Source organism: Apium graveolens, chromosome 8 (genome assembly GCF_009905375.1).
Source record: "Apium graveolens cultivar Ventura chromosome 8, ASM990537v1, whole genome shotgun sequence".
Taxonomy (NCBI): domain Eukaryota; kingdom Viridiplantae; phylum Streptophyta; class Magnoliopsida; order Apiales; family Apiaceae; genus Apium; species Apium graveolens.
The window spans coordinates 187,336,049-187,350,072 of record NC_133654.1 but is presented as its reverse complement, the minus strand read 5'-3'; the positions used below and the strand labels follow the sequence as shown (position 1 = coordinate 187,350,072).

The 14,024-nt window shown below is 37.0% G+C and overlaps 1 long non-coding RNA gene across 7 annotated transcripts; it reads right to left on the bottom strand.

The window, feature by feature from the left end:
* Window positions 1–1,207: 1,207 nt before the first annotated feature.
* Window positions 1,208–3,174, bottom strand: LOC141678015 (uncharacterized). Of its 7 annotated transcripts, none has more exons than XR_012557597.1 (4): window positions 2,859–3,174; window positions 2,628–2,742; window positions 1,580–2,389; window positions 1,208–1,489 (listed from the first exon to the last, which is right to left on the bottom strand). It is a non-coding gene; the product is annotated as an uncharacterized LOC141678015 (long non-coding RNA). The 7 variants fall into 7 exon arrangements; XR_012557596.1 differs by having other exon boundaries at window positions 1,584–2,389; XR_012557592.1 differs by having other exon boundaries at window positions 1,208–1,799; window positions 1,896–2,389.
* Window positions 3,175–14,024: the final 10,850 nt, after the last annotated feature.

Genomic DNA, 14,024 nt, shown 5'->3' with positions numbered 1-14,024 from the left:
AGGACATCAACATTACAATTTTTGTAGTTCAACAAAAACAAATATTCAACTAGAAAGCAGGGAAATCTTAACCAGCTATTCAACGAAATATGAGAAATCCTAGAATAAGCTATGAAAATTACGAATACAACAAATAAATTAAGTACCATCTTCAGCTTCCTCTTCAAAATCGACCCCAAGCTCCGAAAGAGGGAATTCATCCTGGGGCGGAGCACTAGGACCAGCCTCCTTCTCGGGTTCAGGATTATCTTCGGCATTATCCCGTTTCTCCAACTCGGCATGAACATATGCCTCATAAGTATGGAACTGAGGATTGTACCCATTTCACACACCGAGGAATACCCCGAATTCATTGAAACCCATCTCATAAGAGGGAGCCGCCTTCCGTGTCACCAGGTGGGAATATGACTTGGCCTTCCAAAACCTCTTCACGCTCTCCACACAATCCTCAGTCGGTACCCTCTCCTTCAACTCCTCGTTCTCTTTCCTTAACCGCTCCAACTCGGCCTGATCAGCTTCCAACTTCTTCTTCTCCTTCTTCAGTTCGCTGACAGCCCCTTGAAGGTTGTGATCTTCAGATTCCTCCTGCCGATGTTAGCGCTAAAATCCATCGCTTCTCCCTCCCAGAGCTTGGTCAACTCCTAGGACATTTTTAGCTGAGAGGCGGCTAGCGTGCCGTCAAACTCCACCTTCTCCCTCTTCCTCTACTCCGCCTCGACCTCCTTGCAGTGCCCGAAAAGCCGGTTAGAGGTAGCCATCACCAGTCCCTAGCTGAAAAAAACCAAATAACACTACTAGAAAAAAGACCTTAGACATCGGGTTTTGACATCGGGTAAAAACCGATGTCTATGTAAGAAAGGACTTATGTCTTCGTAACTGATGTTAAAGATAATTTTACATAGACATCGATTTTTACCCGACGTGTGTTTATATCTGTAACATCGATTCTAAAATATTGTGATGTCAATTGTTAGCTCAGACACCTGTTATTTATATTCAACGGTTGTGAAAAATATACTTCTAACAACAATTTTCTTTTGTAACCGTTGTCGATACTCATGTTTTAATTATCAATATTCATTTGTAACATGTTTTAACAACTGATATCTTTGATGCTATTAGACAATATATAAACCACAATACTCACAAAATTCAATTCCCAAAACTCAATCAATGCATATTATTAATCAATTAAATCAAAGATCAATAACTAAAATAATCTAGTTTACACAATCAACCAAAAAATATTCTAACCCAAATACATATATCATTTTAAACAAACTATTCCAACAATAAGTACAACCAATCTCATCAATATAAAAAATTCAACCATCTCACTAGCTAAAAAAGTACAAGATACTTATTGACTTGCAAAAATACTACTTGGTTGATCATTTGCAGGTTCTTTAATAGAAGCTGCCTTCAACATTCACTTGAGTTTGATGCCTATTTGAACTCCTCATCAGGTGTAATTTTCCAAAACCCGCGCCTGTATTAGAACTTATAAATTAATGAACAAAATAAATTAAACATATGCAGTCAAATGAAAACATAGCAAGTGAGATAAAATTTCACATACATACACATTTCTAGATAGCGGAGAGTCCAGGTTCCAAATGCAATGCATTTGCAGTACAGTGGTAAATTTTATTTATGACTATAAAGACCTTTCCACGTCTTTTCTTTCTCTAATTTTTTAGTCTAGACCTGATTGAAGTTAAATGGCTCTTTGTAAAGTATATTGTCTATACTTGTTAGTGGCATATACACGATTTAACAAATTCCTCTGACCACCATAACTGTACATCAATTAATAATTCATATGAGCAAATGGTGTCATAAAATTTTTAGCAATATGATTTAATTAATGTAAAAAAATATAGCAATGAATAAACCTCCTAGGCCTCCGTAATGATTCAATCGGAACCTGGCCAATAACCAAAATCCTTAATGGCGCTTACGGCCACCACCCTTTTTCCCTTTATTTTTTACCACACTTTCTCTTCTGCACTTTACTGCCTACAAAGCTACTACCATCACCACCTCTAAAGTCACCACCTATAGAAGCAGAGGGTGCATACATCAACATATGTTTAACATCAAGTATACCATTTTTGAAATTCCCAACGGTTGATTTTAACCCTCAGTCATCCACTGATCCTTTATTTTCACCATTAAACCTGCTTCCAAATCGTCCAAGTATTGCACTCTGCAAAAACCTCTGTCAGCAACTGCAATTTCAAGAAATAGTAGCATTAAACTGTACACAACACTAGTACAAGAAGTATAACATATTACAGGCCTCTTGTAGCGTTTTCTGCCCTATTTCTTTCTGCTTCTTAATTTGCACTAGTGATACGCTTAGAGGTAATCTCAGCTTCTTCACAGGCTAAGACAAGAAACAACATAGGCATCGTCACATGTTTCTAACATAATATGGATCCCAGTTCAAAATAACTAAACAACCGAACACATTAGCTCAAATTCCAGATTAACAGAGTCATAAACGTTTCTCACTACTAATACGCAACATCATAAAAATTGTTATATAAAAAAGACTACAACATTAAATCATGAGGTAAACAAGTAACCATTAAGCCACTAGAACAAAAGAAGAAAACATTTACCAAAAGACTCAATATCCTTCACTATCGACCTTATATCCATATTGGGGCTTCTTCAGGTACCCCTTTCAGTAAACTCATTTGAACCGCTTCTTTTGTAGATGTACAAATAAATTCCCTACATGTACAAAGAATGAATCAAACAGCAACATCTACAAATCAATTATATCGAATAAATAAGTGTCAAAATTAAAGAATTAATTAAACAATAAATAAGTATCACCAACATCTGACCCTGTAAACTCCATATCTGTAAGAACAAACAAGTCTAAAGTGATGACCTGGAGTTTGATTAATTGATGATGTTCTTTAATTTGGGGTTTAATTGGAACCCTAATAATTATAGATAATATAAGATAATGATATAATTGTGCTTTTAATTAGAGATATGGTGGGAAAGAAAGAGATGAGATAGAGTCGTCAGAGAGGTAAGGAAGAGATATGGTAGAAACTAGAAAGGTGAGGAGAGGTGAGGAGAGGAGAGGGGAAAATGAGGAAATAGATTTTGGGGTCGAAAGGGGGGAATATTTTTGTTGTTAAGGGGGGAACTTTTGGGAAATAAGGGGGGAAGCACTGAACCCATGTTTTTAAAAAAATTTAAGATTAATCCCTGATATCGGCTATAATTTAACCGATGTCTATAAAAAAATGACAAAGCTTATATTCTGAACCGATGTCTAATTGATGATTCTCCTTTTTTTTAAAATAGAATCAACAACAATTATTTTCTCGATCGATGTCTAAATTGCGCTTTAACAACATTTTAAAAATAATCGATGTCTCAATGGACTTTAACATCGGTCATATGAGCAACCGATATTTAAGCACCAATGTCTAAGCACCAATGTCTATTGATAGAATTCTAGTAGTGTAACAAGTAAAAATATCACGTTCCAAGAAGCCATAAAAACCGGACTCACAGAACAACACAGACCTCTCCCATCTTGGCCTGAAGTATTTGGTCAAGTTCCTTCATGCAAAGAGAACCGTAGTAATCGGTATCGGCCAGTATCTGGAAAGCCTTCAAAGTATCATAAGGTTAAGGGGACCCGACATTGACCAGCCCTTGTACGTCCGCATATTAAGAGTCGACCACCCTAAGTCACCCTGAGCTCAGTCATCTTCTTTATTAGCTCCCTATAGCCCCCGACCACGGACTTCAAGCCCGATCAGATCTCTTCGTCAACCTCCCACTTCTCCCCTTCCTCAACATCCTGAACTCTGGCCTTGCCAACATCTCGCTTCAGGGGGATGGTCCCCTCATCCGAGCTCAAAATTTCCTCCACCTCCGGGACAACAACTGCCCCAATACGGTCTAGAGCCTGCTATAGGTAAGCCTCTAAAGTTTGTTGCCTCTTAATAGAATTCCCAACAGTTGTCTTGCTCGCATGCGATGCAGTACCGGTCTCCCCACTAGCAGCAGTCGGCTTTCTCTTTGACACCCTTCTTCGGGCCGTCCACCGACTTCTCCTTGAAAACCTTGAGTATGGCCCTCTTGTTCAACATTTTCAGATAAGTAATGGCGCAGTGAAGAACTGTATAACAAACATGGCAAATTGTCAAATATCCAATCACAAGTAGAATGAATAATTGATAACATGACGACGACAAAACAGAAATGACAGGTTTATACAACATATTACACACCAAATTGTAGTAGCAGGACGAGCACGAATATTAAAAAAAAACAGAGTTGGATACATATACATAAAAGACCCTTACCGATATACATCTCCAAGAAAGACTTATCCTGGATCAGCCCTAAGATCCACTCACTATTCAGGTCGTAATGAGTAAAACTATGAATCTTACGTAACTCATCCTCGGACATGCCAAACGGGTCTGATGGGACATCAATCTATACATTCCAACCCGGCAACCAGGCCAAATCCCCACCGTGAATGAAGATATACTCCAAATGTCATGTCTTATTCGATGAAGGCATACAATATCACTTATTCCCAAATTTCTTGTTGATCCTCCAGTGAAGATAATAAATGGGAGCATTACTCGTAACCTGAACACGGAACAACATAAAAAATAGCCGAGTGATCGGCTCGAGGCCCATCTCTGCACATCGAGCAATGAAATAGGCTATGCTCCGTATACTATTTTGGGTGAACTGCTTATGCTCCTGGGAATATCGAAACCCTACTTAACGAACTCCGGGTAGACCAGCTTCGGACGTTCGCATACCCAAACCCCCAAAAGCATCATTCAACAACTTCCTGTCAAACTAGGGAGGAGCAACACCGTCCTTCATTAGCTCCTTCACATAGGTCCTAATATAGATCACGAATCGACATGAAGTTCGCGGGAGCCGGATAGCTCAGCCTCTCAGTATATAACCACCCATAGCCATCCCCGTGAAGCAACTAATCATGGCCGGTATAAACCGGTTTCCCTCTAACATTTAAGCCTAGAATTGAGCTCCCGCCCGACTTTCAGCCGGCAACAATCTCAACAACCCCCTTTATAGGGACGGAAGTCGGCACAATTGAACCTAAGCTATCACCACCCCCTTCACCAACAGTAAAAAAGGCAGGTGCCCCTGCCTAGGATACCTCGAGGGCCCTGCACCATCTCCACCGACTCTTGTATCTAGCAGATTCAACCTCTTTAACGTTGTATCCTCCAAACCCTGACCACCATGTTCACTAATACTACCTGCCACAACCCGGCTCTCACCGTCCTGCGAACCTAAGAAAAGCGGCTTACCCCTACTCTGAATCCTAACAAACTCACGTGCGGCATCGGCCGCCGTGCTCGGATAACGTAACTTCACCGACTTCACCATCTCACCGCGCTCCGCACTTGAACACTACGCCATAAGTGGGCTACTGTAATGCAAGTTTTACAAGCAGCATTACATTAGCTAAAAAATTTTTGTACAAGTTGCATTACATTAACTAAGAAATTTTTGTCCTATTGTAACACCTCTCAATTAGTGTTACAATAGCTATAACACTAGTGTTGTAGAGAATTGTTGGTGTTGCACGACATGTAACACTAGCACTTGATGTTACATTAGTTCATTTTTTATTTTTAAAAAATATTAAAATAAAAATATTATCATAAATTAGTTTTAAAATTATATTCCGGTTTATTAGCGAATAAGGAATGTAATATATAATATAATATAATTTATAAAAGTAAATTGTACATAAATACATAAGTTAGTTTTTTGTCTTTTATTCAAAAACTGTTACTCTTTTACATTTAAAAAATATTAAATTAAAAATATTACTATGAATTAGTATTAAAATTATATTTCGGTTTATCAGTGAATAAAAATGTAATATATAATATTATATAATTTATAAAAGTAAATTGTACATAAATACAGAAGTTAGTTTTTTTGTCTTTTATTTAATAAATCATACTTTAATATTTAAAATTTAAAAAGTAAAGTAAAAAATTACAACACAGTTTTGTAAGTGAAAAATGGGCGGTATTTTTCCCACCAAATGAAAATGACTCGGGCCGAGCCACTTACAAAACACGCTCAGTCAAACAGACTCTCTCACATCTCTCTCCCAACTCTCTGTGAAAACACTCTTTCTACTCTTAGGGATGAATCGAAGATCAAATTAAATATTTGATATTTGATTACACAGTTATATGGCTCTAATTCAAATGTTGTTACTAACTTTTCGGTTTATATGATTTTGCAGGGTGTTTAGGGTTTCAAATTGGGGGTTTAATTCTTTTTGTCTGATTAATCGGTAAATATGTACATATTTTCAAACCCTAACTTATCCTGAGTGATTATTCGCAGCATCTGCTTATGCTTGTTTTGATAGATAGCTCTTCTTCTCCTGTTGCCTCTAAGTTTTCCGGCGATGTTGCTCTCTTGGTAATTGATTTTGTTGTTATTTGAGTAAATTTATTTCATCTTGGTGCTTAGTTTTAATTAATTATTTTGTGATGAAAGATATAAAAAACATGACTGGACATAGAGTGTCCTGTTGCTTAAGACTTATATTATGTGAAATAATTTGCAGAAGTCTTGCTCTTTCGTGTCATGAATCATTTCCTGATAATTGAGGTCCTCAAGGTTTGAGCAAGGCATCTTTCCTCAACCATGGTCAGTATAGATGAAATCTATAGGTTTTCTATAGCCTTTCCCACCCAAAATGAACTTTTGAATTTTGTAGGGTGGATGTAATTTATGGGTCTGATTGTTGATCCCTGTTATCATGATAAGTTGAGACATAACACTGATTCGTGTCCTTTTTTTCTTTGACTTGGTAATTTCATTTTAAAGTCTGAAACTTTGCAGCTTGTTCTTCATATTCTGATTATATTTCTTTGATCAATTCTGTTAGATGACTTGTAAGAATTTTTATAATTTTCTGAAAGCTTAAAGAATAGTATGCTGTTGGGAGCAGTCTCAATTCTTCAAATAATATTTTTATACCCGTTATTTTTCATTATTGTATCAGTGAGAAAGCACTTGTTCAGAGTGTGACCTTGATTGTGCGCCTCTTCAGAAATTGCATATAATGAAAATATGTAAATCTTTTTATACCAATATGCATTTAAGTTTGGTCGTCATCCTGAATGAGTTGTATGAATATATTTGATTGGTTATTAGCTGATCTTTGCTGGTGATTTGCAGATAGAGTCTTTGTCTCTTACCTTTCACGGACATGATCTCATTGTCGATTCTGAGTGGCAGGTTTTTGTTTTCCCCTGTTACTATGCAACTCTTAATTACTATGGCTATATGCAACTCATGTCTGCACACTCATGCATCTTATACTTTGTAGGTGGTAGGACTTTCTTGGATTGAATGGTGGTGGAAAATCTACTCTCCTTATTGTTATTAGGCGTCGAGAGATTCCAATACCAGAACACATGGATATCTTTCATCTCACAAGGGAGATTGAAGCTTCTGATATGTCTTCACTGGAGGCTGTGATAAATTACGATGAGGAAATGATGCAATTGGAAAAAGAAGTTGAAGTTTTGGATGGTCAGGTCTGTTTTCTATTTAGAAGTATCAGTGTTTTATAATAATCTTTTTGGGTTCTTCGTGTTCAAGACTGTTCAGATATGTAAGTACATCTCCTCTTTTCATGCACTTGAGTTAATTGTTATTAATCTCTCCAAAAGTCAAACTTGATTATACATCTGATATTTCTTTTATACAGGATTCTCCTATGCTAGAGCCTGCAAGACGATATTTGAAACTAAGATCACTGGGTGCTCCAGCAGTTCTTCTCTCTTTAGCCATGCAAGGATTTTTTCGAGGATTTAAGGATACTACAACTCCCCTAGATGCCACGGGTATAATTACACTACTTATAATTGAGCAAGGATAACATCTATGTACGGAACCTACTAAACCCACACTTAATGTTTGAAACAGTTGCTGGAGATCTAGCAAATGTTGTTTTGGACCCCATGCTTATATTTTTTTGCCATATGGGAGTTAGTGGTGAAACAATTGCTCATGTGCTATCTCAGTAAGTTCAGTAAAAGGCAACTGAATTGAAAATCTTGCTCTGTTATTCCCCTATATAAATTAGTTATCTTTTACCGAACTCCTGATGATGTAAAACAGTTGTCTTACATGTAACAATTCATTTTAGGTATCTAATCTTAGGGAAGTGATAAGCTTAAGAGGCATGCAATATGGTTCCAAGTGTTTCGTGATTGAAATATGCACGCTGACAAGTATGCGCATTTAGTCTGATCACTCTCTAACCTACTAAGTATGCACAATTAGTCTGATTACTCCCTAACCTACTTTGATTTATTTTTGTTATGAATCAGATTTCTCCCGAGGATAGAAATTTATAAGAAAAGGTGGTGAAGCAGAGAAAGATGATTATTGGGAGAAGCAAAATCCAAGAATTTTTTATGGGAAGAAGGGGATCAACATAGTTGCAAAGTATTAATAACCTTCGTTGTAGTTTGGATATGCTTGGAGTATGGTTATTTGATCGATCGTATTGTTGTAATTTTATGTGGTGTTTGTAACATTTTGGATATGTATTGTAGATTTTAAACAGAACATGTATTTAAAATTTTAAAATTAAATGTTATATATGCCTATTATAGTGTAATGTATGTTTTAATTTAGTGTTAGATTACAAATGCTACAATTACTTAATAAAAAAGATTGGTGTTATAATTGATAGAACAGACTGTTACAATATATTATATGAGACCCACAGGTGGTCCCACTTATGCAATCTTGATCAAGCTATTGTATCACTCATTTTGCGTTACATTTGGTCTGTTAGTGTTACAGTAGGTGCCTATTATAACGTTTTCCTCTCTGTTACAATAGATCAGTGAAGTGTTACATTAGGGTGTCTATTATAATGCTTGTATACGTAACGCCCCCTGGTATTACAATAGACCTATTGTAACGCTTTTAGGGCCTATTGTAACACCATTTAGGCATTGCAATAACCCATTTATGGCGTAGTGTGAAAATAACCTAAACAAACAAAAGCATTTGCTCAGAATTAACCAAGCAAACTATACTCTACAAACCTATACATACACATACACACATGAAGAGATGAACATCAACATCGATGTTCATCACGCAAACCCAGAAACACGTATAAACCCCGCAATAACACCCCAAAAGGCACAAAGAAACAAAAATAGTGGATGCAAACACCATCAAGACCTAAAGATTCTAAAACTATCAATAATATGCTTTTGAAAGTACTCCTACAACTATGAACAAAGAGAAAAAATAGCAACACATTTATGCATGGACAAAAGGACAAAACAAGAGAAAAAATGGATAAAAGGGTAAAAACTACCCTTAAAGAAGAAGAAGAAGAAGAAGAAAGCTACAACCACCACTGACTGTTAAAATCCCCAATGAAAGCTTCGATCTCACCAATGATCTCTCCTCTTCTAGCCCAGTTCTCTCTCTTTCCCACTCACTATGCTCTTTACCCTTATTAAGACAAATGAGTAAAAAGACAAAGGAAGGTCTTTTATACACGTAAAACAAATAAACCAACAGGGACACATGGCAGCACGTCATTGGTTGCCAAGAAACCCACTAACGACGGTTTAGCTTTCCACGCGCCCACGCCCCTCATTCCCAGCATAACCCCCATCCACGTCTTCAGCCCGTGCATTGATGACGTACTATTGAAAGCCATAAATGCACATTCCTCGATTGTTGGTGCTTAACTCCCTAAAACCCTACTTTTGCAAAACACTTTAAAAAAACCCACCTTTTTTACTTTAAAGATTTTAAAAAATAACATAACTTTTCACCAACGGGTACAATCATCAACCCCAATTAAGACCTTCAACTACCCCATTCGTATGGAACACGATTTCAACCGTCCTTCATAAGGGGAACCATCTTAACTTCGACTCAAATGCGCCCCTCACATTCCACAAGTGAGCACCATCTCAACTTCGACTCAACTACAATGGTTACAATCGCCTTCCATAAGGGGGGCACTCAACTTTGACTCAAATGCACCCTTCATATGACAGACGGTTCCAACCGCCTTCCACAAGGGGGCACTATCTCAACTTCGACTCAAATGCACCCCCGTAGTATGGAACACGATTTCAACCGACTTTCAAAAAGGGCACCATCTCAACTTCGACTCAACTACACCCCTCATATGAAAGACGGTTACAACCACCTTCCACAATGAGGCACTCAACTTTTACTCAAATACACCCCTCGTATGAAATACGGTTCCAACCGTCATCCAAAAAAGGGCACCATCTCAACTTTAACTCAAATACTCCCTCATATGAAAGAGGGTTCCAACCGCCTTCCACATAGGGATACCATCTCAACTTCGACTCAATTGCACCCATTATATGGAAGAAAGTTCAAACCGCATTTCATAAGGGGCACCATTTCAACTTCAGCTCAATTGTACCCCTCATATGGAAGACGGTCCCAACTGCCTTCCACGAGGGGACGCCATCTCAACTTCGACTCAAATCTATCAGACCCAGGAAACCTCTAAACAACCGACGTTCAAGCCGAATCCCACCATCACAGCTTCCACACTTATTCCCCATATAACTTAAGTTACATAAGGGAGTGATGGGGAAATGATAGGCCCGGCCCGGCTAGCCAGGCCCAAGCATGACATCAAACACAATAAACCGGCCCAGCTATACCCGTTAGCCAAATCTGGTTCCTGATAAAGCTGGATTTCAGCTGACAAACTATACTGACACTCCAAATGGGTGACTGACACCCACGTGGGGCTCCTGACACACCACCAACTGTCACATCGTCGTCGACTTTAGTAGGCGTGACAGCTCATGCACATTCCCCCGCATGCATGTAACACTCACATGCCCTTCTATAAATACCCAATAAAGGAAGAGGAAAAAAGGTTCACAACTTTCATACACTATTAAGCTCTACATTCTCTCTAGCTCTCTCTCTAAAATTTGGCCCGAATGCTTCCGGAGGTGTCCCGGAGATCCAATCTCCAATGGGCATGTCATTTTAGGTACTATCTCTCGAGTCTCAAGCCTGACCCATTCCTGAGGACAAAGGAGCTCACGGAGATCTACGGGCTTGTCACACTGCATATTTGTTAAGATGTAAAGGGGGGATGTAAAGGTGCTGCTAGGCGATAGTGCACCGCCTCGGCGGTTAGGTGCTTTCCTAGGCGACCAGTAGACGGGTTATATGTTTAGCTGTATATATGGGTATTTTTCATATAAATATATTTAGATGCTATAAAAAAATAAAATAACTGTAGTAGTTATATTAATGAAATATTGTATGCAAATTACAAGCATATGAATAAGTCATGTTTATGTGTTTGTGTTTATATAAGCTTGTAAAAATTAAAAGAATAATAGTTTGATAAAATGATTCTGAAACAATTCCTTGACAGGAGACGATTTGTTCTCCTTTTTCCTTATAAGATCGTTTTAGATGAGTTTTACTGCTGAGTTTTTTCGAACATAATATTTATAACACAATATATATTCTTTGTAACTCTAATGTGGACGAAACGGGTCAAAAATATATTGGGTTAGGTTAAAGTAAAACTAGGTCAAAATAAGACGAAATGACCTACGCGGAATTAGACATCGCCAACAAAAGCAGGTCAGATGCCTATCCATTTTTTGCCGCTTAGGCGACACCTTGATAACTATGATTCACTGTGAGTTTGGTTTCTCGAGAGTTTCAATAAATAATCAGACAAGTTGGTGGATAAGTAGTTTGATCATGTTCCGTTGCAGGCACAAATGCTAATTTTGCATTTTTGTCCCCAATCTTTTGAGAGAGAAAGGGAGGGCAAGGTGAAGCGCGAAAAACTGTTGGAGTAAGCTGCTTATGAACTGAAAAATTCAGAAAACCAAAATTCTGTAATCTTCAGAGTGAACTGTCTACAACAAGAAATGCAGGGAAAGATCAAATTTTTCAAAAATTAAATTTTTTATCTCTTTAACTCATGCTTGGGCATTTCTTTATATATCAAGATTTTTGAACATTGAATCACTCTGACAGTTTTTTTTCTTTTTTAACCCCGGGTATGGTTTAGAAGCAATGGAGCATTAGTTCCAACTTCACAACTTATAAATTCGTCTAAAATAGTTTAATATCAAACATATTTGAAATTAGGGACCATGACAATGCCCTGGAGCTTCATAATCAATGGCTTTACATATTCATATTATAGCACATATATAGGCAGAAGTAATATCAAAAATAACATAGGCAGAAATCATACAACATAACCTTGCACAGCACGCTGACAAAGAGATCATCAATATCAAATATATGCAATGGCTTTTGTTCCTAACATAAACAAACATCTCGATTTCACAACATAAACAAGGACTTGTGTGGCAGGGCAAAACAAAATTAAAATGCACACCAGATACTTATACTAACAAAAAAGTATATATAAACTAATTAAGTCCATATATATAGTAGGCAATCAATACTTGATATTTGACAACGGAACCTAGATATATAAATCACTTGGAAAAGGCTAATGAAGAGAAATTGTACCAAAACTCTTCAATCTAAGTAGGCATACATAATACCTACTTCCACTCTACTAAGAAATAATATCAGGAAAGCCTCAAGTACCAAGAGTATTTTATTTATAATTCGTTTAATTTGGAGCAACATCATCGAGCATGTCACTTTCAGATTTAACAGATAGCGAGACCTTGTATTTTAGCTCGACATGAGTTGAGCACGATATATACATGTGTACACCCAAACTACATCAATCAAACCATACTCCTAACAAGTATTGCTACATAAACAAGACACTGTCAACACAACCTTAGTTATATGCAATTTATGTATTATAGGGTATATAACTCAAATATCACAAGTTCATAACTTTCAATTATTCCTATTAAATTAAATGGCTAAATTAGAGATTCGCGTCACCATTTTGTGTTAAATGTTCATCTATAATTTTAAATAACAATGCATAGTACTAGGAAAGCAAACATGGATATCAAACCTTAAAACAAACCACCTAAAGGCCTATTATAAATATCACCAATCATATTCCAAACAAATGTGTATATATCTATATATGCATGCACAACACTAACAACTTTTTGCCAGCCTAAAAAATATTAGATACAAACAAAACAAGATTTGTTATTGACTACTCCCCTAATCCCAGTTAGGTTCCCGCTTTCTATCTGATAATTGAAGAACATAACACAAAACTGAACTGGCACATATTGTTGTTAGACAATTATGTCTCAACCATGAGCTCTTAAAGAATTCAACTGAGCTTTTACATCAAAATCTAAATTCAAAACAGATTTTATAGTTCTTGCTGAAGGAAATAATTACACGTGGCCACTTTACACGAGGGAAATATGAAAGCCACCAACATACACAGAACAACCAACCAAGTTATGTATGCTTCACTAGAGATGCTGAATATATTGCAAGGTGTCCCTATTTTGAGCAAAACAATATCACAAGCCAAAATATGACTTCTAAAACCTAGATATTATATGATAACAGAAGCCTAGATATTATTTGTATACTAAGGAAGAAAACAATATCGCAAGCCAAAATATGACTTTTGAAACCAAGTATTTACATATACACTGCAATCTATAAAATATCGCAGAGGCATTGTAACCCACAACCACAGTGAGAAAAAGAAAAAAAATAACGGGTAGATAGTGTTGTTCATAGTATATATACAACTACTGGATATATACCACAAAAAAATGCACACAAGTCAAATTAATACTACACCATGCTCAAGTGCAAGGAGAATGAGACAAGGGTCCAGCTGAGGGTAACTATTAGAATAGAAAGTTGATATTGATCTTAACCATTGGACTGCAGCATTTTCATTGTATACATTATAGTCAGTTAACATGTTCAAGAACAATTATGGAAAACGGAGATAGCATTCTTCCAGAAAA